Source organism: Nerophis ophidion, linkage group LG10, assembly GCF_033978795.1.
Source record: "Nerophis ophidion isolate RoL-2023_Sa linkage group LG10, RoL_Noph_v1.0, whole genome shotgun sequence".
Classification (NCBI taxonomy): domain Eukaryota; kingdom Metazoa; phylum Chordata; class Actinopteri; order Syngnathiformes; family Syngnathidae; genus Nerophis; species Nerophis ophidion.
In genome coordinates, this window is record NC_084620.1 from 18,508,456 (window position 1) to 18,535,097 (window position 26,642).

The 26,642-nt window shown below is 42.6% G+C and overlaps 1 protein-coding gene across 7 annotated transcripts in view; it reads right to left on the reverse strand.

Moving 5' to 3' along the window:
* The window catches only part of LOC133560314 (neurexin-2-like), a 1,077,892-nt gene that overhangs the window by 518,789 nt on the left and 532,461 nt on the right, over positions 1-26,642 (reverse strand). The gene's annotated exons all lie outside the window — the stretch shown is intronic.

Consider the following 26,642-nt stretch of genomic DNA (forward strand, 5'->3'; position numbering starts at 1 on the left):
TTTGCAAATAGTCATTAACTTCAGAATTTGATGCCAGCAACACATGACAAAGAAGTTGGGAAAGGGGGCAATAAATAATAATTAAGTTGACGATCCATCCATCCATCCATCATCTTCCGCTTATCCGAGGTCGGGTCGCGGGGGCAGCAGCCTAAGCAGGGAAGCCCAGACTTCCCTATCTCCAGCCACTTCGTCTAGCTCTTCCCGGGGGATCCCGAGGCGTTCCCAGGCCAGCCGGGAGACATAGTCTTCCCAACGTGTCCTGGGTCTTCCCCGTGGCCTCCTACCAGCTGGACGTTCCCTAAACACATCCCTAGGGAGGCGTTCGGGTGGCATCCTGACCAGATGCCCGAACCACTTCATCTGGCTCCTCTCGATGTGGAGGAGCAGCGGCTTTACGTTGAGCTCCTCCCGGATGGCAGAGCTTCTCACCCTATCTCTAAGGGAGAGACCCGCCACCCGGCGGAGGAAACTAATTTCGGCCGCTTGTACCCGTGATCTTATCCTTTCGGTCATGACCCAAAGCTCATGACCATAGGTGAGGATGGGAACGTAGATCGACCTGTAAATTGAGAGCTTTGCCTTCCGGCTCAGCTCCTTCTTCACCACAACGGATCGATACAACGTCCGCATTACTGAAGACGCCGCACCGATCCGCCTGTCGATCTCACGATCCACTCTTCCCCCACTCGTGAACAAGACTCCTAGGTACTTGAACTCCTCCACTTGGGGCAGGGTCTCCTCCCCAACCCGGAGATGGCACTCCACCCTTTTCCGGGCGAGAACCATGGACTCGGACTTGGAGGTGCTGATTCTCATTCCGGTCGCTTCACACTCGGCTGCGAACCGATCCAGTGAGAGCTGAAGATCCCGGTCAGATGAAGCCATCAGGACTACATCATCTGCAAAAAGCAGAGACCTAATCCCGTGGCCACCAAACCGTTGACGAATGCTGATCAAACACTTATTTGGAACATCCCACAGGTGTGCAGGCTAATTGGGAACAGGTGGGTGCCATGATTGGGTATAAAAGCAGCTTCCATGAAATGCTAAGTAATTCACAAACAAGGATGGGGCAAGAGTCACCAATTTGCAAGCGAATTGTCGAACAGTTTTAGAACAACATTTCTCAATGAGCTATTGCAAAGAATTTAGGGATTTTACCATCTGCGGTACGTAAAATCATCAAAAGGTTCAGAGAATCTGGAGAAATCACTGCACGTAAGCGATGATATTACGGACCTTTGATCCCTCAGGTGGTACTGTATCAAAAACCGCGGTACTGCATCAAAAACCGACATCAGTGTGTAAAGGATATCACCACATGGGCTCAGGAACACTTCATAAAACCACTGTCAGTAACTACAGTTGGTAGCTACATCTGTAAGTGCAAGTTAAAACTCTACTATGCAAAGCAAAAGCCATTTATCAACAACATCAAGAAACACCGCCGGCTTCGCTGGGCCCGAGCTCATCTAAGATGGACTGATGCAAAATGGAAAAGTGTTCTGTGGTCTGACGAGTCCACATTTCAAATTATAATTGGAAAATGTGGATGTGGTGTCCTCCGGAACTAAGAGTAAAATAACCATCCAGATTTTTATAGGCGTAAAGTTCAAAAGCTAGCATCTGTGATGGTATGGGGGTGTATTAGTGCCCAAGGTATGGGTAACTTACACATCTGTGAAGGCACCATTAATGCTGAATGGTCCATACAGGTTTTGGAGCAACATATGTTGTCATCCAAGCAACGTTATCATGGACGCCCCTGCTTATTTCAGCAAAATATTGCCAAGCCATGTGTTACAACAGAGCGTGGCTTCGTAGTAAAAGAGTGCGGGTACTTTCCTGGCCCGCCTGCAGTCCAGACATGTCTCCCATCGAAAATGTGTGGCGCATAATTAAGCGTAAAATACGACATTAAGACCCCGGACTGTTGAAGAACTTAAGCTGTACATCAAGCAAGAATGGTAAAGAATTCCACTTTCAAAGCTTCAACAATTAGTTTCCTCAGTTCCCAAACATTTATTGAGTGTTGTTAAAAGAAAATGTGATGTAACACAGTGGTGAACATGCCCTTTCCCAACTACTTTGGCACGTGTTGCAGCCATGAAATTCTAAGTTAATGATTATTTGTAAAAAAAAAAAAATAAAGTTTATGAGTTTGAACATTAAATATCTTGTCGTAGTGCATTCAATTGAATGTGGGTTGAAAAGAATTTGCAAATCATTGTATTCTGTTTATATTTACATCTAACACAATGTCCCAACTCATATGGAAATGGGGTTTGTACAGGCATCATAGCCAATTATGCAAATTAATGATATTCCCACCACCATAAACGATTGGCAATCTATCTGCAGACCAAATAGGGATTGTTACCATGCAACAGCACCACGAGTGAGGAATGTAGCCTCATACTGCCATATATAAATGTAAGGTAGGAGGGGTTGTCACAAATGCACATATTTCAATTGACATGCAACTCTGCATCTTATAAGTACAAAACTGAACCTCAAAACATTCAAAAAAGTTACTTTCTGCAGATTTTTGCCATTTACAGGTGTTGTTCTGGAACCAGTTTCTAAAAGATATTTCATCCAATCACTTTGAAACTTTACCCAGACAGATTTGACATGTGGAGGATGCTGTCATGATCCGTTACCCGGGTCATGGCATGATTTTTGTTTGGTAGTTTTTTTTTGTTTTCGTCTGTTTCCTGGTTGCACCCTCTTTCGCTGTTTACTGTCGGTTTCTATGGGCACTGATTCTCCTCACGTGTCTGTGTTTAGCAATTAGTGTTCCCACCAGGTGTTTTGGTTTATCACTCCCCTTTATAGTTTCCTGTCACCCAGCATTAGTTGCTGGGTCAATGTCTGCAATAGGCAACATTTACATTCATTCTGTATTTTCTCCTTTCTATAGTGATTTGATACACTAGCATTCCTCGTTTTTCACCCTTGGTGACATTTTGGTTTTGTTTAGCTCCACGCTTACTAGCGTCCACAGTTTTGTATTTTTGTTCATTCCTTTAATTTATTAAAAACTTAAATCTTTCCTGCACACTACTCCTGCTTGTTTCCTGCGTTAGTAAGGAACACCACAATGACAGCAATGCGCACTCGAAGACGTGACACATGCTAAATTTCGAGTGATTAGGTTTTCATTGTAGGACATGGCCGAAGCATAGAGACCAAGATTATCCTTTTCATTAGAATGTCACAACTTTACAGTAGAGCAGGTTCTTAAATTCAAACGTAATTACATAGCCTGCGAAAAAAATATAATAATCTATTTTCTGATTAAAAAGATATCTGGCAGCTCAGTCACAAAAAATGTACAGTAAAATTAACAGTGGTTTTACACCACAATACTGCAAATTGAATATCTGTACCACTTGTGTTTTTACGTTGAAATTATGGTGACTGAGCTGCCATATTTTCACTGTAAGATTCATGGCCATTTTTCACAGTGCATTACTGTACACTGAAAAGCAGTGCTGCTGTTATTTTAGCGCAACATTCTGGCGACTGAGCTGCTACTTTGTTACTGTAAAATCTGCGTTCCCTGTTTTTACAGTGCTTACTGCAAAATGAAAAATGGTACCACTGAGGATTTTACAGTAAAATTCTGGCAACTGAGCAGCCAAGTTTTTACAGTGAATTCTATTGACTATTTATTACGGTGAAGCCTTGCGGACATGCCATCCTAAATGACTGTGCAGCTTGAAAAAGGTCAGTATGAATATGTATTACATTTGGTCGTCCTCCTTCCCTGCCAAACAAAATGACACAACGGGCAAAATTTGGACCAGCGGGCCTCATTTTGGGCCTCCCTGCTTTAGAATATCAGTATGTGGAATTAAATTATGGAATGGATTGAGCAAAGAAGTCAAACAATGTACAAATATGATCCAACTTGAGAAGCTTAAAACCTGCTCAGTGGGGTTGTGGTTGGGTCGTGAGTTCAAACCCCGGCCGAGTCATACCAAAGACTATACAAATAGGACCCATAGCCTCCCTGCATGGCACTAAGCATCAAGGGTTGGAATTGGAGCGCGGCCACCGCTTCTGCTCACTGCTCCCTTCACCTCCCAGGGGGTGGAACAAGGGGATGGGTCAAATACAGAGAGTAATTTCACTACACCTAGTGTGTGTGTGGCTATCAGTGGTACTTTAACCTTTAACTTTAAATGTTCAAACTACAACTCTTTACAAAGTAAAAGGAAGAAGAATTATGATAATGTTTTGAACTTATGGAAAATGAGATGTTATTCCTATCATAATGTGAATCATAATGGACTTAACTATTTATGAAGAGAACTGATGGAATAGCAATTCATTCATCCATCCATTTTCTACCGCTTGTCCCTCTCGGGGTTGTGGTGGTGCTGGAGCCTGCACAAATGTATTTCGCAAATTGAGAACAGAAAGTGAACATATGTATTGTTTTTTGTGATGAAGCAGACAATTTCACCTACTTAAGTTATGTATGTGTTTTATAAGTGATTTAGGGCTATATAAGTAAACATTGATTGATTGATTGATTAGTTGAAGGGCATTTAACTTTTCGGACAAAACAAACTACAGTCATGTTTTTTGTCATTTAAACTAACCAAAAGAAGCTTTTTTTTAACTGTACTGTAGGTCATAGTGGAGGACATCGTTCCGGATGCTAAATGATTTGCTGAGAATGTCCTTCACAGTTTGGATGACTCAAACCCTGAGCAATCACTTGGCGTCTACAGTACATGTAGATTTTACTGAAAGTAAGGGTGCTCCACAAGAAGACGATAAGCATGGAACAAGTGAAAGATGGATCCATTTTCGCAATTGTAAAGGCTGTTGCTGTAGACAAAAAATAAATGTGAAGCGCATATGCAAAAACAAGCTTGTGCGGCAGTGCAGACATACGAAAACATGGACGTTGCCTGCAGCCTTGACGCACACATCCTTTGATGAAATATGCTGCTGCATACCGTTCCGAAGTGTGTGTGTGTGTGTGTGTGTGTGTGTGTGTCTGTCTGTGTGTGTTTGTCTTTGCATCCATAATAGATTCAAAAGCTACAGGCAAACTAAATTATCCCTGCCTCTCGTTGTTTTTCGTATTTGTTGAACACCTTCCAGACAGCATTTAGGAGCGCCGGCTGTCCTCCAGGTAATGGCGCGCGGCGGCTTTTACGAGTTTGCATGTCTGTTTGTATGTGCTTTTTTTCCACTGAACTGTGGCGCTCTTCATGGTCCTTCACACAACAACACACACACTGACAGGTAATGGGCTAAGAATTTCACTCTCTGCCTTTGTTTTCTTCAGCTGCCGCATCTCCAAGGTTAAGAAGGCTGGTTTATTCTGTGCAAAGTGGATTTTTGACACATTATTGTTACTATTTATAATTACTTTAACCTTTATTGCAGGGATATCATGTGGCATGTCTTTCCAAAAATGTATACAATAGGCCCCTTTTCACCAAAAGTTCAGGAACATTTGGTAGCTGAAATGTCTAGTTCGCTGAACTAGAGGTTCCTGCAGAAGAGTGTGGTTTGTGTTTCCACCGCATTTCACAGTTCAGGGTAGTTTATACAAATCAGGCTGATGACATATGGAGAAGTGGTTTACTATATTTATACAATGATATCATGTAAATGAACAAACATTGGGTCACAGTTATTTTACTAAAAAAAGAATATATCTCGACACACACTCAGCACCTGTCAGGACAGGTGCTGAGTGTGTGTCATAAAACTAAGTATCTGGGGCACATCATTACTGATCTATTGGGTGATGAAGATGACCTATATAGACAGCGGTGTATGCTGTATGCCCAAGCCAACATGCTGAGAAATAAATTTTATTATTGTACAAATTATGTAAAAATCAACTTATTCAGAGCCTGTTGCACTCCTTTGTATACTGCCCCCCTGTGGGTAAAGTATAAGCAGAAAAGCTTTCAGAAGCTGCAGGTTGCTTATAATGATTGTATGATGCTTCTCCTGGGAATTCCAAGAAAGCACAAGTGCAAGCCAGATGTTTGTTAGTGTTGGGGTGCCCACTTTCTCAGCGTTGCTACGCAACCTTATGTATAAGTTTATGTGTAGGGCATCTGAGTCTGAAAATTACATAATCACTGTGTTAACGAACCCTGGCTGCAGTTCTGTTAGATACTCATCTGGACTGTGGAACCATTGGCACACATGTTTGTATGTTACAAACTGACATTTGGGCTTCGTTTTTGTTTTTTAATGTTTTGTTTTGTTTTCAATGTGTTTGTATTGTTTTTTTTATATGTTTAATGGATCTTAAGGTCTGCAATAAAGATTGATGATGATGATGATGATGTACTCGATATATCGCGAGTTTGTCTCTGTTCGATATAGAAAATGACTATATCGTGATATTCGAGAATATGTTCTCATGCAGTTGCTTTTAGCTGCGGGCATTACACTGCATGCGTTTCTCCCTCTTTCTTGTCTCTCCTTCTCACAGAGACTTCAAACAAGCGCATCTTCTTACACACACGTGCAAGGTCACACGCCCCCCCCCAAACAGAGAGGTAGCGGCATGGGAAAAATTAGCTGTGGTGCTAACGGTGTGTTGCGAGTGGTAATACAAGAGAGAGAAAGTGCGAGTCTGATAACAAATAGAGGAATAATTAATTCCCCAAAAAACAGCACGGAGTGCATCGTCTGGCGGTGGTTTGGCTTCAAGCGGGAATTAGTTCAACATTTATACGGCAGAAGCATTGCTACAAAATGTAGCATTACTGCTAATATGTACCATCATTTGAAAAGTCACCCACAAGAGAATGAAGAGTGCTTCAAACTGTGCATGTCAACATCTCCGTTCAGTGCCACACTCACAAAATGCCGAAGCAACTGTTTCCACATTAACACTGTAGGACAGATATTATTTGATATGTAGCTCATTTTTGTGACTCTTGTCATCATGCACAAAAGTGCACTTTATCTGTTTTTAACTATTGTAGTGCCGTTCTGTACAAAAAGTGCACTTTAATTTAGTGTTGTTTTGATATGTCATCTTGACGTGTGACATCATGCACAAAAGTGCACTAATAGCCTGTTTTAAAATATCTGTGACAAACTTGCACTTTCTGTTTTTAAATGACATGAATGTTTGTGCCACTGCTTAATAAATACAATTTTGGTTAATTGACTTAGTTGTGATTTCCCTCTCTGCATGAAAGTTTAAAATGAGCAAATGGTAATGCAGTACAAACAAGAATGTTTTAAAGTAGACACATACTGTAGTATCATCATACAGCTATGATTATATTCACCAAGTGTTCATTAAAGGGTAAGGCAAAATATTGAGATATATATTGTGTATCGCGATATGGCCTAAAAATTTTGAGATATTAAAAAAAGGCCGTATTGCCCAGCCCTATATCGCTCTCTCTCTCTCTCTCTCTCTCTCTCTTTCTCTCTCTCTCTCTCTATATATATATATATATACATATATATACATATATATACATATATATACATATATATATACATATATATATATATACATATATGTATATATATAGGGTTTGTCACAGCTGATATATATATATATATATATATATATATATATATATATATATATGTATATATATATATATATATATATATATATATATATATATCTATCAGCTGTGACAAACAGTAATATTCAGCTTTCGATACTAAATTTGAATGCTACTGATATTCTTAAAATAATTTCCTCTAGAAATTTGCCATGCTGCAATCGCGGAAATTCACACAAATTCAAGCAATCTAGACGAAATATGCAGGGTCTCACGTGGTCCAAACAGCGCAATTTCCCCACATATTTTGGCTAATCCGCGTAATTTTCACAAAATAATTTTGTCTATAATATCTAATCAACAGTTTTTTTAGTGGGTAGTCAAAGTGGGAACTGCAATTTGTAGCAATACATCAACTATTTAATGTGGCACAGTTGTCGTCGTCCTGCACGTAGGAATGGGAACCGGGAGGATTGGAGAAAGAAGCATTCGTCCCCCACCCAAAAAATATACCGCGGAGGTATACACACGTTGCATGTTCTCCTCGTGACTGCGTGGGTTCCCTCCGGGTACTCCGGTTTCCTCCCACTTACAAAGACATGCACCTGGGGATAGGTTGATTGGCAACACTAAATTGGCCCTAGTGTGTGAATGTGAGTGGGAATGTTGTCTGTCTATCTGTGTTGGCCCTGCGATGAGATGGTGACTTGTCCTGGGTGTACCCCAACTTTCTGCCCGAATGCAGCTGAGATAGGCTCCAGCACCCCCCGCGACCCCGAACGGGACAAGCGGTAGGAAATGGATGGATGGATGGATAGATGGTTGGATGGGTACACACACTTTTATTTTGAAAGCACGACACAGTGTCATGTGACTGACTGTCTTTTGGAAACTTTGCCATGAATTTTGCTTTTTTAAAACGTCTTGCCGTTTGTTTGAGTTCATATTTAGAAACAGTGTCTTTAGAGTTAAGTCGCCTTAATTCTGGCATGGTCACTCTTCTATTATTTAATTGTTAACTTGGTCTGCTGTGGTTCAGGAAGAGGAGGAGATTGATGAGGAACAGCAGTTCCTCAATGAACTTGTGATTGAAGAGGAGGATGATGATGAGGGGGGTGAGGGAGAGGAGGGGGAGGAAAAGGAGAAGGAAGAAGGGGTGGAGAAGGAGGATGATGAGTGGGTTTGAGCTGCATTTGGGGTTGAGTTTGCTGCAGTATTATTGTTTTGATGGTGTTATAGAGTACTTGGTACCATAATTTTATTTTGCCAGTATGCTGCTTTATTTAAAACTCGGAATACTGTAGCCTTTATTTTATTTAAGTGACACTATTATTGTTCTGTTTTGATGGTGGGTTTTATACTTGAGTACTTGGTACTATAATTTTATTTTTCCCAGTAGGCTGCTTTATTTAAAACTTGTATTTATTTTCAGTATTGGTATTCTATTTGACAATTGTTGCACTACTGCCATGTAGAGGCCTTGATGATCTCTTGTCTTTTGATAGTCTTGTTTTTTTGTTTGTATGTTTACAATAGCTTTTACATTTAAAGTTTTTTATACGAAAAAAAATACTGGACAGTAACCATTGTAACCAAATAATGGCCTGGTGCAGGCTGGTGCAAAAATAAATAAAAGCCTTGCGCAAATAACAGCCTGCTTCTTTTAAACGCCCGTCTCCAAAAATGATTTTGTGAAATAAACGCCAGGGCTACTATTTGGTAATATACGGTATTATATATGTATGTAGGTGTGGGAAAAATTACAAGACTACTTCGTCTCTACAGAACTGTTTCATGAGGGGTTCCCTCAATCATCAGGAGATTTCCTGATGATTCCCTCAATCATCAGATTTCCTGATGATTGAGGGAACCCCTCATGAAACAGTTCTGTAGAGACGAAGTAGTCTTGTAATTTTTCCCACACCTACATATTGCGCTCTACCACGGTATTGAGCACTATTCTCTGGATAATCCAATCAGGACGTATTATATATATATATATATATATATATCTTCCAGTTTTGAATGCTTTGTGACATTTACACAATTAGGGTCCAGGAATAACAAATACGTAAGAAATGCTTGATTAAATGTAACAAAATAGTGCAAAGTGTGACTGTGTAATCATAGAGAAACCTAAACATAGTTTTTTAGTCTTTTCAACCGGAAGTACAAGTGCAGCTCCGTCGTCTACATGACCGTAGCATTCCCACATGGATGAACTCTTATTTCATCATCCAAAGAAACGTCTGTAAGTTTTACATTATAACTTTACTAATTCTTAGTTACTAAACCGTTCCATGTGTGATGACTGTAGGAGTGTTTTCAACCATATTTGTACGTGCTATCGTAATGTAATGAAGGTGCCGTTGTTAGCATTAAAAGTGTCTGTTAGTATTATTAAATCACAATTGCATTCTGTTTAGATCGTCCTAGTTTCACACATTTCTCAATAAATCCACCAAGACGTCACCGTGTAGTTATTGAGTCCGTCTAGCTGATTGGACTTCCGCAGGTGTCTGCTTTGTTTGATCAATCGTTGTACTGCCGTGTTACAGACACCGTTTGGAAACAAATTATAAAATATTTCTGTCTAAATACCTTATTTTACAACGTATGTATCTGCGGCTTAAAGTCAGGTGGAGGTAACATTTTGATTTTTTTTTCTTATACAAATTAGTGAGTCTGGCTGGCTTATTTACTGGTGCGCTCTACAGTCGGGAAAATGTGGCATATATTTTTTTTTTTGTGGATAGCGATTGGTGTCCCCTAAATCCTAACCTCATTCCTATGCCCCTGCTCCTGCATAGCTCAGACCTTCTTTTGAGAAAAGAGGTAACATTTTCATTACAGTTATGTCAAAGTTTGATAATAATCTCTAATTGTCTTTCATTTACCAACAAAATTACCCCTGTATAGATCGTAGTTGACAGTTCACAGATGGTCTTAACATGCAGGGGGAAATGCGCTGGAACACAAGTGAATGTTTAAGATGGATAAACACTTTTCAAGCTTAAGGTGTCTTCTCTGATCTTTATTAGGTACAAGGTGTGTTACAACACCAGAAAACTTGTTTCCCACAAGTTTATTTCTGTAAAAATAGTATAATATTACTACTATTATATAGGTATAGTAGTTTGGGCTTGAAAAACAGTATTTTACTGTCAACTAAGGTGTAAGTCTAAGTCTGTATAATATGAGTAAGACATCAATAAAGTATCTATTTTCCAATGTTTAAGGTTAAGGTTAAAGGATCATCTACTGACTTGTACTGCTCAAAGTGATGCATTCAGGGGACCAAAGATCTGGAACCAGGTTGATCAGAGCCTCAGGTTCCTGTATTCATTCTCCAACTTAAAAAAAAACTGAAATCATACCAATTAACCACCTATCTCTAATGCCTCATGTGAATGGCTAGTGCTCCTTTCGAGGATTAGCATTGTCACATGTGGCTTCGGGGTAGACTACTGTTGGGTTGTGCTTGGTTGAATGTATGTACGTATGTGCATGCTTGCTTTTGTGCTCCTATTTTGTGTTTGTCATATTGTGTTTTTGTACTTGCCACCATTTCTCAGCGAGCCATGCATATCCTGACCCCTGGGCCCCCAGCTAAAAACTTCTAGCTTATCTGGGGGGACCCTTTCACTTACCACCATCCTTAAATATTTATTCACTACTGTTGTAATTTGTAATATGGTATTGTGAATAAACTTGATTGATAGCATTTTTTTAAATCACAAGTTAAAACAAAATGCATGCATCAAAACGTTTTAACTTTCTGAATTCAGGATGCAAAAATTACAGAAAAGACTGTGAAACCCTGGAGGGACTGAACTATGTTATGATGCTAGTATTATTATCATTTGTATTAATTTTGCGGAATGTATACCTGATAAAGTGTGAGAGGAAGGACGAAGGGTGAAGACTTATGGGGAAAGATATGGCTGCAGTAAGCCTGACAGGTGACTTTAAGAAGATGTTATCACACCCATACACACACACACACACATAAAAAAGGTGGCACGGGAAGGAGTCTCTAAAACGTCAATATAAAATTGGATGGGCGGGGGAAGAGTGAGAGGGGGAGGAGGTGGTGGCGGCTGAACACATTCATCCAGTGTGAGGAGGAGCCAGTCGAAGAAATCAATGTTTAATTTGGGCCTCACCGGGAATGGCAAAGCTGGCATGGTGGCCGTAACTGTGGACTTAATTACACAAAAGTGGCCCTGAGAAAGGCAAAACACGACATCGAGGTGATGACGGCTGAGGTAGAAAGGGAAGGAGGTCGAGAGGGGAGTGTGAAATGGGTGATAGCAAGGTCACAGTCGAGGAGGGGTGGAGGCTGCAGCAAGACACCAATGTGTCTCGTCGCATCAAAAAAACAAAACAATCTATGATCCTATAACAAGCCTTTGACACACACACACACACGTACAAACACACTCACTTTGGAGACTGATCTGAAGCATGAAGACTGACTGTAACCACAGCTTATCTTCACACTCTCAGGACCAGTGATGCACATTATGAAGTCGTACATTGTGTAACTTGATGTCGTATGTAACACACAAACACTGTTCACTGTTCAGCAGCCCAAAGGGTGCTGCTCGACTGTGTCAAAGGCTTTTGACCACGGTGGCGGCATGATAGCCCAGCTGCGGACCGCAACCGCCGATAAGAGATGAGGCGGCACCAGATGGAACACACTGTCTCACACATTGACACACACATGCAGGCGCACGCAAGCACGCACACACACAAACACACACACACACACACACACACACACACACTCGTACGCAAACAGCCTCCTACTCAGCTGATGTTTGTTAGAGCTTAACTGCAGCCAAGCAGTTGAACTTGGCAAGTTGCTACATCACTATCCATAAACAAGAACCCATCCAAAGCGTTCCAAACACTTTTTTTAGAAACATACTGTAAGTGATGACAATTTTTTCGAAATTGCTACAATGAACAGGGAAACACAACAGGATAGTGTTTTAATGATACCAATATTTTGGTAATAGTACTAAAATTATTTTGATACCTTTCGGTACTTTTCTAAATAATGGGGGCCACAAAAAAATGGCGTTATCGGCTTTATTTTAACAAAAAATCTTAGGGTACATTAAACAAGTTTCTTATTGCAGTTTTGTCCTTAAATAAAATAGTGAACATAGAAGACAACTTGTCTTTCAGTAGTAAGTAAACAAACAAAGGCTCCTAATTAGTCTGCTGATGTATGCAGTAAAATAGTGTATCATTTATCATTCTAATATTTTGTCAACATTATTAAGGACAAGTGGGGTTGCGGGACCGGTACGTGTAAGAGGCGATATAGTATCGAAAATGATTCATTAGAATGGCAAAAAAATAGTAATACCGGTATTCCGTACAACCCTACTACAGTATTGTCTTTTTGGATGTATTATTTCGCAAGATGAGACGGACACAATAGTACCAACCCTTCAATGACCTCAAACGATGGACATGAAGAATCGCTCCAACATCTCATCGAAAGCCACGTCTTACATTTTCACTTCATGTGCTTGAACACATGTCCCCAATACTTTAGTTCATGTCATGATATTATCTTCAATAATTTATATAGGACATTAGGTGACTTCTATACATTGCTTAATGTGTTTCAGATGTTTTTTTTTTCCTTTCAGTTAAATTTTAAAGAGTAAACATGGGCTTTAATTGGCCTTTTCCTCTGATGTGTCAAGTAGTAAATGCTGCTCTGATCTTGTGTCTTGTAAAATGAAGCCATCCATCTTCTTCCGCTTATCCGAGGTCGGGTCGCGGGGGCAACAACCTAAGCAGGGAAACCCAGACTTCCCTTTCCCCAGCCACTTCGTCTAGCTCTTCCCGGGGGATCCCGAGGCGTTCCCAGGCCAGCCGGGAGACATAGTCTTCCCAACGTGTCCTGGGTCTTCCCCGTGGCCCCCTACCGGTTGGACGTGCCCTAAACACCTCCCTAGGGAGGCGTTCGGGTGGCATCCTGACCAGATGCCCGAACCCCCTCATCTGGCTCCTCTCGATGTGAAGGAGCAGCGGCATTACTTTGAGCAGAGCTTCTCACCCTATCTCTAAGGGAGAGCCCCGCCACACGGCGGAGGAAACTCATTTCGGCCGCTTGTATCCGTGATCTTATCCTTTCGGTCATGACCCAAAGCTCATGACCATAGGTGAGGATGGGAACGTAGATCGACCGGTAAATTGAGAGCTTTGCCTTCCGGCTCAGCTCCTTCTTCACCACAACGGATCGGTAGAACGTCCGCATTACTGAAGACGCCGCACCGATCCGCCTGTCGATCTCACGATCCACTCTTCCCTCAATCGTGAACAAGACTCCTAGGTACTTGAACTCCTCCACTTGGGGCAGTGTCTCCTCCCCAACCCGGAGATGGCATTCCACCCTTTTCCGGGCGAGAACCATGGACTCGGACTTGGAGGTGCTGATTCTCATTCCGGTCGCTTCACACTCGGCTGCAAACCGATCCAGTAAGAGCTGAAGATCCCGGTCAGATGAAGCGTCCGTTGTGTCCTGAGCAAGACACTTCACCCTTGCTCCTGATGGGTGCTGGTTGGCGCCTTGCATGGCAGCTCCCTCCATCAGTGTGTGAATGTGTGTGTGAATGGGTAAATGTGGAAGTAGTGTCAAAGCGCTTTTTGAGTACCTTGAAGGTAGAAAAGCGCTATACAAGTACAACCCATTTATTTATTTATTTAAAAAGCAGAGACCTAATCCTGCGGTCACCAAACCGGAACCCCTCAACGCCTTGACTGCGCCTAGAAATTCTGTCCATAAAAGTTATGAACAGAATCGGTGACAAAGGACAGCCTTGGCGGAGAGCAACTCTAACAGGAAATGTGTTCGACTTACTGCCGGCAATGCGGACCAAGCTCTGGCACTGATCGTACAGGGAGCGGACCGCCACAATAAGACAGTCCGATACCCCATAATCTCTGAGCACTCCCCACAGGACTTCCCGAGGGACACGGTCGAATGCCTTCTCCAAGTCCACAAAGCACATGTAGACTGGTTGGGCAAACTCCCATGCACCCTCAAGAACCCTGCGGAGAGTATAGAGCTGGTCCACAGTTCCACGACCAGGACGAAAACCACACTGTTCCTCCTGAATCCGAGCTTCGACTATCCGGCGTAGCCTCCTCTCCAGTACACCTGAATAAACCTTACCGGGAAGGCTGAGGAGTGTGATCCCGCGATAGTTGGAACACACCCTCCGGTCCCCCTTCTTAAAGAGAGGAACCACCACCCCGGTCTGCCAATCCAGAGGTACCGCCCCCGATGTCCACGCGATGCTGCAGAGTCTTGTCAACCAAGACAGCCCCACAGCATCCAGAGCCTTAAGGAACTCCGGGCGGATCTCGTCCACCCCTGGGGCCTTGCCACCGAGGAGCTTTTTAACTACCTCAGCGACCTCAGCCCCAGAAATAGGAGAGTCCACCACAAATTCCCCAGGCACTGCCTCCTCATAGGAAGACGTGTTGGTGGGATTGAGGAGGTCTTCGAAGTATTCCTTCCACCTATCCACAACATCCGCAGTTGAGGTCAGCAGAACACCATCCGCACCATACACGGTGTTGATAGTGCACTGCTTCCCCTTCCTGAGGCGGCGGACGGTGGTCCAGAATCGCTTCGAAGCCGTCCGGAAGTCGTTTTCCATGGCTTCCCCGAACTCCTCCCATTTCCGAGTTTTTGCCTCAGCGACCGCTGAAGACGCACACCGCTTGGCCTGTCGGTACCTGTCCACTGCCTCTGGAGTCCTATGAGCCAAAAGGACCCGATAGGACTCCTTCTTCAGCTTGACGGCATCCTTCACCGCTGGTGTCCACCAAGGGGTTTTAGGATTGCCGCCTCGACAGGCACCAACTACCTTGCGGCCACAGCTCTGATCGGCCGCCTCGACAATAGAGGTGCGGAAGATGCTCCACTCGGACTCAATGTCCAGCACCTCCCTCGTAACATGTTCGAAGTTCTTCCGGAGGTGGGAATTGAAACTTTCTCTGACAGGAGACTCTGCCAGACGTTCCCAGCAGACCCTCACAATGCGTTTGGGCCTGCCAGGTCTGTCCGGCATCCTCCCCCACCATCGCAGCCAACTCACCACCAGGTGATGATCGGTAGAAAGCTCCGCCCCTCTCTTCACCCGAGTGTCCAAAACATAAGGCCGCAAATCCGATGACACAACTACAAAGTCGATCATGGAACTGCGGCACTAAAGTCCACTAACAAAACACCACTCGGGTTCAGATCCGGGCGGCCATTCATCCCAATCACGCCTCTCCAGGTTTCACTGTCGTTGCCAACATGAGCGTTGAAGTCCCCCAGTAGGACAAGGGAATCACCCGGGGGAGCACTTACCAGTACTCCCTCGGGTGTACCCAAAAAGGGTGGGTACTCTGAACTGCTGTTTGGTGCGAGGATCGGACCGCCAAGTGCCCTATCTTCGGGTGCCGCCCAGCTCACATTGCACCCGACCTCTATGGCCCCTGCTATGGGTGGTGAGCCCATTGGAGGGGTGACCCACGTTGCCTCTTGGGGCTGTGCCCGGCCGGACCTCATGGGAACAGGCCCGGCCACCAGGCGCTCGCCATCGTGCCCCACTTGCGGGCCTGGCTCCAGAAGGGGGCCCCGGTGACCCGCGTCCGGGCGAGGTCAATCTGGGTCCATGTTTTTTCTTCTTCATAGAGGTAAAATGAAGCGAAAATGAAAATACATGTGTTTTGCACTTTTCCCCAGTATTAAAACTCCACTTCCGCCTTGCTTTTCCTTTCATTTGACTTTGCACGCTTCAATCAATTAAAACTTGCTGCTAATACATGGGATTTCTCCTATTGCTCGTACACTGGCAGTGGCTACTAATCTTCTACCATTTGGCTTTGCTTAAATTTTTCTTCTTTTACAAAATAAAGATGGACAAGAGCTACTTGTTTATTTTCACATTTCAACCCCAAAGATCTGAATAAGCTTGTTTTGACACAGCATTAAGAGGAACTTATTATATATATCCACTTCTAAATTCATGTGTGGTTAATGCAATGTGTCCAAATTCACATGTTTTGTTGTAGATTATGCGACATATGTACAGAATAAGCCACAGGATGTTAGTACATCAGTTGGAGAAAATTAGTAAATTACAATAAGAAAATCCTGTAATTTGATCCATCCATCAATTTTCTACCGCATGTCCCTATCAGGGTAACGGGAGGTGCTGGAGCCTATCTCAGCTACATTTGGGCAGAAAGTGGGGTACACCCTGGACAAGTTGCCACTTCAGGGCAGGGCCAACACAGATGGACAGACAACATTCACACTCACATTCACACACGAGGGACCATTTAGCGTTGCTGATCAACCCATTACCATGTGCATGTCCTTGGAGGTGAGAGAAAGCCGTAGCACATGCAAACTCCATACAGAAAGACTGAAAACATTCAAACTCCATACAGAAAGACCCAAGGCCAGGGATCAAACCCAGGACCTTTTTATTAATGAGACACATGCACTAACCCCTGCTCCACCGTGCTGCCCTGTAATTTGATATGATATTATTATTAATTTCATATGCTGATAGAAAAACTACCACCATTTGGAGCATTTTAAAACTTTGCCACTCTCAATTCCACCCACTTGACTGATGAACATTATCATATAATTTATTCTAAAGTATGAATCTAATGGGGGAAAAAAAATACAATTAACCCCAACATCTAAGTGTGAACAAAAACATTACGATTCTACATTCTCAGAATGTGCTTGGTCTATTTTTAAGCAAAGAACACAATCTGAAGTCATCTTTATTTTAAAGTTATCATGCCATGCTTTTACCAGTCTGGCCCACTCAGAAATAGATTTTCCTCCATGTGGCCCCTGAGGTGAAATGTTTTTACACCCTGGCGTAGAAGATAAAGAAGAAAGAGCAAGCATTGTGGCTATCACAGTTTGTGGGACATTTGCTTCGACGTCTGCTCAGAAGAGCGTGTGGGCGAGCAGTCTGACAGAGCAGTGGTGGAACATTGACGCGAGTTCCTGAAACTTATTTTCGCCCATTTTCTGTTATCTAGTCTACTATTTATTTTGAAACCGTCTATTTTGGCAAATAATTATGACAACAATTTGATTTTGATGACGTATTGGTTGGATGAATGCAACGCGATCGTTCAGACTGCAGTCACATCGGATACATATCTGATTTATATCCACATACAGAAGAGGCCTGGGTCGAATTTGAAACATTTAGAATTGCACTGTTCGTTATAACATATAGAAACAATACAGATCACATATGGGCAATAAAATTGGAATCGACCTGCAATGTGAACAAGGTCTAAAACACATTGTCTAAAGCAATCTAAAACGGCTTGCAATGCCTGATATTTTTTAATTTAAGACATTGTAAAATTTATAGGTCAAAATATAGGAAACCATAATGAAGTAGGTCCTCTTTAACAAAGTGTTAGTATCCACCCGTGGCGGCTCTGGTCTTTCAAGTAGGGCAAGCTCATTTTCAGCTACTCCCTAAACACGAGTACAGTCTACAAAAGGGGGCCCAAACACGCAGCCCGCGGGCCAATTGCAGCCCGCGAGACGTTATTTTGCGGCCCGCACCTTAATGGGGAAATTTGATGTTGGTGCAGCCCGTGAGTATTATATGAATGCCGCTTTACAGCGTCATGCTTGTATACCCTCGTTTTTTCCAGGAGACTCCCAATTTTCAATGCCCCTCCAGGGTTTTTATTTCTCCCGAATATTACCCGAATAACAGTATTAAGGGGGCACCATGGAGGCACTATCTTTGGAGTCCTCTACAACCTGTACAAACAGCGTGCCAGCCCAGCCACATGTTGTATTTGGTTTCTGCAGACGCAATAAGCGACTCCAAGACATAGTTGATCACCAGCCACACAGGTCACAATGAGGGTGGCCATATAAACAACTTTAACACTGTTACAAATATGCGCCACACTGTGAACCCACACCAAACAAGAATGACAAACACATTTTGGGAGAACATCCACACCGTAACACAACATAAACACAACAGAACATAAACCCAGAATCCAATGCAGCCCTAACTCTTCGAGACTATAATAGGGGGAGGGGTTGGGGGGGTGCGGGGGTTTATATTGTAGCCCGGAAGACTTAGGGCTGCATTGGATTCTGGGTATTTGTTCTGTTGTGTTTGTTGTATTACGGTGCGGATGTTCTCCGAAAATGTGTCTGTCAATATTGTTTGGTGTGGGTTCACAGTGTAGCACATATTTGTAACAGTGATAAAGTTGTTTATACGGCCACCCTCAGGGTGACCTGTATGGCTGTTGATCAAGTATGTCTTGCAGTCACTTCCGTGAGTCTACAGAAGCCTCATACAATATGTGACTGGGCCGCCACACTGTTTGAATGGTGGAAAAGCGGACGAGGCGACAGGTTGTAGACTATGCTAAAGACAGCGCCATTACAGCACACCCTTAATATTGTTGTCCAGGTGAAAAGCGGTAGAATGATTGCCCCGGGAGATTGTCGGGGCAATCGGGTGTTTGTAAGTTTGTGAGAGTTGGCAAGTATGTTGCTAGGGCGGGAAAGCCCTTCAACGAAGGTGAATTCATCAGAAAATGCATGTTAGATTTTATTAAGAAATCTTTTCTTGCGGCCCAGTCTCACCCAGTTTCTGCATCCAGTGGCCCCCAGGTAAATTGAGTTTGAGACCCCTGGTCTACAATAACAGATAACATATACGAGGATGCTGGATTTTACTAAGAAAAATCCACTGTAGGATTGTAAAATGTTCTATATAAAATCAAAAGAACAAAATTAAACTTGAAAAATGCTCCGGCAGTGGTTTGTGTTTCAAGATCGCTGATTCAGTTATTTTGCTGTCAATCTAAAAGGGATTCAGACTCAGATGGATCATTATCATGCAGAACCTCAGTATCCAACCTAGACGATGCTAAGCCCAATTTTGATTCTCTTCCAATGACAGTAATTTTAGTAAGTATTGTATTAATAATGTACAGTATTTACCTTGGAGAGCAGATAGCAAACTAAGTTTTTTTCTTGCCCGCAACCTAAAGCATTACAATTAGCAGAGAGACCGCTCGTATACCAAAAAATGTGTGAATACAATTATAGTTGCATGTTTGTTAGAGCATAGTCATTTGTTTTAGTTCGTATGAAGAAGTCTATTATTGCTGTGAGTTAACTAACCATCTACATGTTGTGATCGTTACTTGTGTTGTAATGTGAGTAAGCACAGCTAGTCAAAGTCAAGCCACTTGATGGAAAAAAACGCTCATAAATGCAAAAAGTGTGTTCTTCAAACAAAGTTCTGTACTTCTGACCATATCTTGTCCAACTCGGTGCACTCGTGCATTTAAGATAGGTTACTCGCCTTGTGAAATCCATTAATTTATACTTATTTTTGGAGCAACGCGTAAATGTGTGTCGAGCTACAAGTAACATTTTCTATCAGTTGTAAACTTTGCTGTATTTGACAAAGTTCCTGAATAAGTCAACTCAATGCCTCTAGGACAGAGAAGTGCCCTCCGATAAGCAAGCCAAATAATGAAAATGTAACTCTACAAGCGTAATTAAGTTAGAGAAAATGATTACGGCAAGATCCATTAAAAGTGATTGCAAAAGTAATTACTTATTCAATCAGTGCGGCTTTATGGGAAAATGCGGTGGCGGCAGCAGAAGCACCATGTTGGCGTGCCGCTACACAAGTCATTACATTTACAAGGGCATGATACGTTCAACTTTGATTGTGCTTCCTGATAGCTTGTTAAGCACTGATGTCAAATCCCGAGAGGAATAACAGAACGGACGTTGTCTCTTTATATTTGTCAAGGTTTTCGTCGACATGGGTGTTTTTGTGTTCTTTTTAATCAACTTTTAATACAAATTGATTAAAAAAAATTAATTGAACTACACAATTGCATTTAAATAGATCAATATACAACTAGAATTCTTATTAGATTGTCCTGTAAGTTTGCACTGCAATTATGTTTTGCTGGTGCTGGTTTTGCAGTAATTGATGATGTATTAATATAAATACACTCTTTAATACTTTAATATACAAAAATATCAACCTCATTAGGGTGGAGTCTAGCCCAGCTGATTTTGGGTGAGAAATGGGGTACATCCTAGACTAGTAGCGATACTGTATACTATAAATATATGTATACTCATTTCTTTTTAAACAACAATTTACACAAGCCAAATATTTTACTCATGCCGCACACAATTATCTGACAAACAAGCACATTGTGGCATGTATTAAACCAATAGATGTGACCATAAATGTTGATTGACTTGAAATTTCACTGATCAATGCAGTGTAAAAAACACACCTTTACAGGACTGACACGCAAATTGCTGTAAAGACATGGCTACCACCAAGCAAAACGTATTTGCATATGGGCACAGGCAGGCATTAGCAACTAATTGTCATTGACCATTTCTCAGTTTCGATTACTCGGGTAACCCCTTAAACAAATAATTATTTAGCTGAAGCCACGTTTCAGCCACACTAAACAATCGTTTAAGATCCCCCTCCTTGGACATTTTTTTTCCACGGGTAAGTGCGCTGTGTATTTCTTGAATCGCCAGCTCTTAACTTTGTATGGACTCATTGACCGTTTACAAACTGAGTTCAGACAAACTGAGTTCAGAGAGAAAGTGACACCGGAAAGACCGCGCCCCACACCGGAAGTGGCATCAGAAAGAACGCGCCGCAGCCAGCTTCATAATAAAGCGGTTTTGTAACTCGGCGGTAACCTCTGGAAATATGGAGGCGAGTCATCCAGACATGCCCATGTTTCTCCTACCGTCTGTACAGACGCTTGTGGACATCACACATGAGTACCTTAAGAGAAGGCAATTACAGCTATTTCAGATACAACACTTCTCAAACGGCAAGAGAACTTCCGAATGTCGAGGTCAGCTGTGATTCTACTTACCGAAAAACTGTGTCCGTTTGTCGAAAGGGAGACAACGAGAATGCGGGCTCCTATGATAAAAAAGGTAGTGTGTGCTTTGTATTACCTGCCCATCGAGGGAATACTGCGGAAAACGGCGAATGCTTTTGGACTGGCAAAGCTAACTGTATCAGTTATTGTCCGCCATGTATGTCGCCGACTCAACGTCTAGGTCCAGAGTATTTGGTTCCAAGATGGAGGCGCCCGGACGGGCTGCAACATCGCGGAGCTCTTGCTAAAGATGGAACATTTGGCAGAAATACCGGACAATTCTGCAAACTTCATGGCTGGCTCACATTGTGGTCACACCGTGATCACGTACGACCGCCAGACACTTCTGGATGTGGACATATCGGGCCATTTTGGACTGAAAGACGCGTGCTTGCTAGACGTGCTAACTAGCATGGTAATACTTCGGCGGCCACATCCAGCGGCCTGTGAAGCAGGGGAGTATAGTAGCAGCGGGGGCCGTCTACGGAGCAGACGCCAGCGGTGTGATCGGAAACGCGGATGTCGAGCGGGGCTAAAAACAAAGCAGAAGGCTAATCCCCAGAGAACACCACTTCCCTCCATCCTGAAGCCGGATTTAAATGGAAGATGCGAGATTACTGGTCTGGGTAAGGAGTCAGTTGAATTAGAACAAGTTTTTTCAGCTTTGATTGTTTCAGATTGGACATGTGTTTTACTGAGGTGGCAAACTATGATGCATGCAGTTTATCAAACCAACAAACAAACAATCGGAACATGCTTTCTACTGAGTGGGCAAACTATGATGCGTTCAGTTTATCAAAATAACAATCAAACAATCAGAAAATTCCCGTCGTATCAATTCCTAGATATGGTCGTAATTATACTAAATGCACTGGGCATAATAAACACAACATTATTAATATTGCTACCACGGATAATTTGATCAAAAAACAGCCCACTACCTATAGTATAGGTTTTTTAAACATAAGATCATTGTCTCCCAAAACGTTGTTAGTTAATGATATCATCAGAGACAACAATCTTAACGTCATCGGTCTCAGCGAAACCTGGCTTAAACCAAACGACTTTTTTGCGCTAAATGAGGCATGTCCTCCTAACTTTACACATGCGCATATTGCCCGTCCTCTTAAAAGGGGTGGGGGGGTCGCACTAATATACAACGAAAACTTTAACCTTAGTCATAACATAAATAATACATATAAATCGTTTGAGGTGCTTACTATGAGGTCTGTCACACCGCTGCCTCTACACCTGGCTGTAATCTACCGCCCCCCAGGGCCCTATTCGGACTTTATCAATGAATTCTCAGAGTCCGTTGCTGATCTAGTGACACGCGCCGATAATATAATCATAATGGGGGACTTTAATATCCATATGAATACCCCATCGGACCCACCGTGCGTATCGCTCCAGACTATAATTGATAGCTGTGGTCTCACACAAATAATAAATGAACCCACGCATCGCAACAGTAATATGATAGACCTAGTGCTTGTCAGGGGTATCACCGTTTCCAAAGTTACGATACTCCCGTATACTAAAGTATTGTCCGATCATTACTTTATAAAATTCGAGGTTCAGACGCATGTTCGTCAAACTAATAATAATAATAACTGCTATAGCAGCCGCAACATTAATACGGCCACAACGACAACTCTTGCTGACCTACTGCCCTCGGTAATGGCACCATTCCCAAAATATGTGGGCTCTATTGATAACCTCACTAACAACTTTAACGACGCCCTGCGCGAAACCATTGATAACATAGCACCGCTAAAGTTAAAAAAGGCTCCAAAAAAGCGTACCCTGTGGTTTACAGAAGAAAGTAGAGCTCAGAAATTATTATGTAGAAAGCTGGAACGCAAATGGCGCACGACTAAACTTGAGGTGCACCATCAAGCATGGAGTGATGGTTTAATAACTTATAAACACATGCTTACCTTAGCTAAAGCTAAATATTACTCAAACCTCATCCACCGTAATAAAAACGATCCTAAATTTTTGTTTAGTACGGTAGCATCGCTAACCCAACAAGGGACTCCTTCCAATAGCTCCACCCACTCAGCTGATGACTTCATGCAATTCTTTATTAAGAAAATTGAAGTCATTAGAAAGGAGATTAAATACAGTGCGTCCCAGCTACAACTGGGTTCTATTAACACTGATACGATTGTATATACGGCGGATACGGCCCTCCATAATAGTTTCTCTCGTTTTGAGGAAATAACATTAGAGGAATTGTTACAACGTGTAAATGGAATAAAACAAACAACATGTTTACTTGACCCTCTTCCTGGGAAACTGATCAAGGAGCTCTTTGTATTATTAGGTCCATCAGTGCTAAATATTATAAACGTATTACTTTTCTCGGGCACTGTTCCCCTAGCATTCAAAAAAGCGGTTATTCATCCTCTTCTTAAAAGACCTAACCTCGATCCTGACCTCATGGTAAACTACCGACCGGTGTCTCACCTTCCCTTTATTTCAAAAATCCTCGAAAAAATTGTTGCGGAGCAGTTAAATGAACACTTAGCGTCTAACAATCTATGTGAAACCTTTCAATCCGGTTTCAGGGCAAATCACTCCACGGAGACAGCCCTCACAAAAATGACTAATGATCTATTGCTAACAATGGATTCTGATGCGTCATCTATGTTGCTGCTCCTCGATCTTAGCGCTGCTTTCGATACGGTCGATCATAATATTTTATTAGAACGTATCAAAACACGAATTGGTATGTCAGACTTAGCCCTATCTTGGTTTAACTCTTATCTTACTAATAGGATGCAGTGTGTCTCCCATAACAATGTGACCTCGGACTACGTTAAGGTAACGTGTGGAGTTCCCCAGGGTTCGGTCCTTGGCCCTGCACTCTTCAGCATCTACATGCTGCCACTAGGTGACATCAAACGCAAATACGGTGTTAGCTTTCACTGTTATGCTGATGACACCCAACTCTACATGCCCCTAAAGCTGACCAACACACCGGATTGTAGTCAGCTGGAGGCGTGTCTTAATGAAATTAAACAATGGATGTCCGCTAACTTTTTGCAACTCAACGCCAAAAAAACGTAAATGCTGATTATCGGTCCTGCTAGACACCGACCTCTATTTAATAATACAACTCTAACATTTGACAACCAAACAATTAAACAAGGTGACACGGTAAAGAATCTGGGTATTATCTCCGACCCAACTCTCTCCTTTGAGTCACACATTAAAAGCGTTACTAAAACGGCCTTCTTTCATCTCCGTAATATCGCTAAAATTCGCTCCATTCTGTCCACTAAAGACGCTGAGATCATTATCCATGCGTTTGTTACGTCTCGTCTCGACTACTGTAACGTATTATTTTCGGGTCTCCCCATGTCTAGCATTAAAAGATTACAGTTGGTACAAAATGCGGCTGCTAGACTTTTGACAAGAACAAGAAAGTTTGATCACATTACTCCTGTACTGGCTCACCTGCACTGGCTTCCTGTGCATTTAAGATGTGACTTTAAGGTTTTACTACTTACGTATAAAATTCTACACGGTCTAGCTCCATCCTATCTTGCCGATTGTATTGTACCATATGTCCCGGCAAGAAATCTGCGTTCAAAGGACTCGGGCTTATTAGTGATTCCAAAAGCCCAAAAAAAGTCTGCGGGCTATAGAACTTTTTCATTTCGGGCTCCAGTACTCTGGAATGCCCTCCCGGTAAAAGTTTGAGATGCCACCTCAGTAGAAGCATTTAAGTCTCACCTTAAAACTCATTTGTACACTCTAGCCTTTAGACTCCCTTTTTAGACCAGTTGATCTGCCGTTTCTTTTATTTTTCTCCTTTGTCCCACTCTCCCTTGTGGAGGGGGTCCGATCCGGTGGCCATGTACTGCTTGCCTGTGTATCGGCTGGGGACATCTCTGCGCTGCTGATCCGCCTCCGCTTGGGATGGTTTCCTGCTGGCTCCGCTGTGAACGGGACTCTCGCTGCTGTGGTGGATCCGCTTTGGACTGGACTCTCGCGACTGTGTTGGATCCATTATGGATTGAACTCTCACAGTATCATGTTAGACCCGCTCGACATCCATTGCTTTCCTCCTCTCCAAGGTTCTCATAGTCATCATTGTCACCGACGTCTCCCTGGGTCATTGTCACCGACGTCCCACTGGGTGTGAGTTTTCCTTGCCCTTATGTGGGCCTACCGAGGATGTCGTAGTGGTTTGTGCAGCCCTTTGGGACACTAGTGATTTAGGGCTATATAAGTAAACATTGATTGATTGATTGATTTAAAATCACCAAAAAGGATTGGACAATGAAGGTGAAGGCAAAAGAGTGAGGAGTATCCTGACCAGATATCTAGATCCCGAGATTGATTGTTGTAAAATGTTCTTTGTCACAATATGTACTTTCGTGTCCAATGAAGATTTTGGCTCAGTTGTGATTCACTACAATAGGGCCCTACAGCACACTAGATTCCAGTTAATTGAAATACCACAACACTGCATATTGTTTAGATAAGTTAAATTTAAGAACTTGCACACAAAGCAACACTGGAGGTTACTATGACGTGCACATTTTCCAGCATGCGTACTAGGTCGCGTTGCGCCGGCTGACGGAGGGTGGGAGGGGGTCTTAAACGACCATTGTGTGTGTGTGTGTGGACAAAGATAAGGTTAGTTGAGAATTACCCTGGATAACCTTAGTGTAGAAGGGGCCTAAGACTGCAAGGAAAGCTCAGCCTTCCCTAAAGTGTCAAAAAAATAAGTGGTTAAATATGCACTGTTTTTTTACATTTCGTTGACTAATTATTCCACAGAACATGTTCAACATTTGTTCAGAATAATTTACTTATCACAGGTCATACGGTGGTGGCGTCAGAATTAATTAAACAGTGTTGAAGCTGAGGATCCATTGACTTTGATGGGGAGGTATAGAGTGGTTTTCCACTCCTGCTAAACGACGGAATCATTGGATAAATGCTTGGTTTTGTCCTGCTCATCGGACACTCTGTCTCTCTTCGGGTCTATGGGGCATTGGCCTCAGCTGGCCTGGAGGCTTGGCTCTTCCACGATTGGATGATCTGTTTGATTCTGAAACCCTTTTTGATTGACGGCATATTGAGCAAATTAGTAACCTT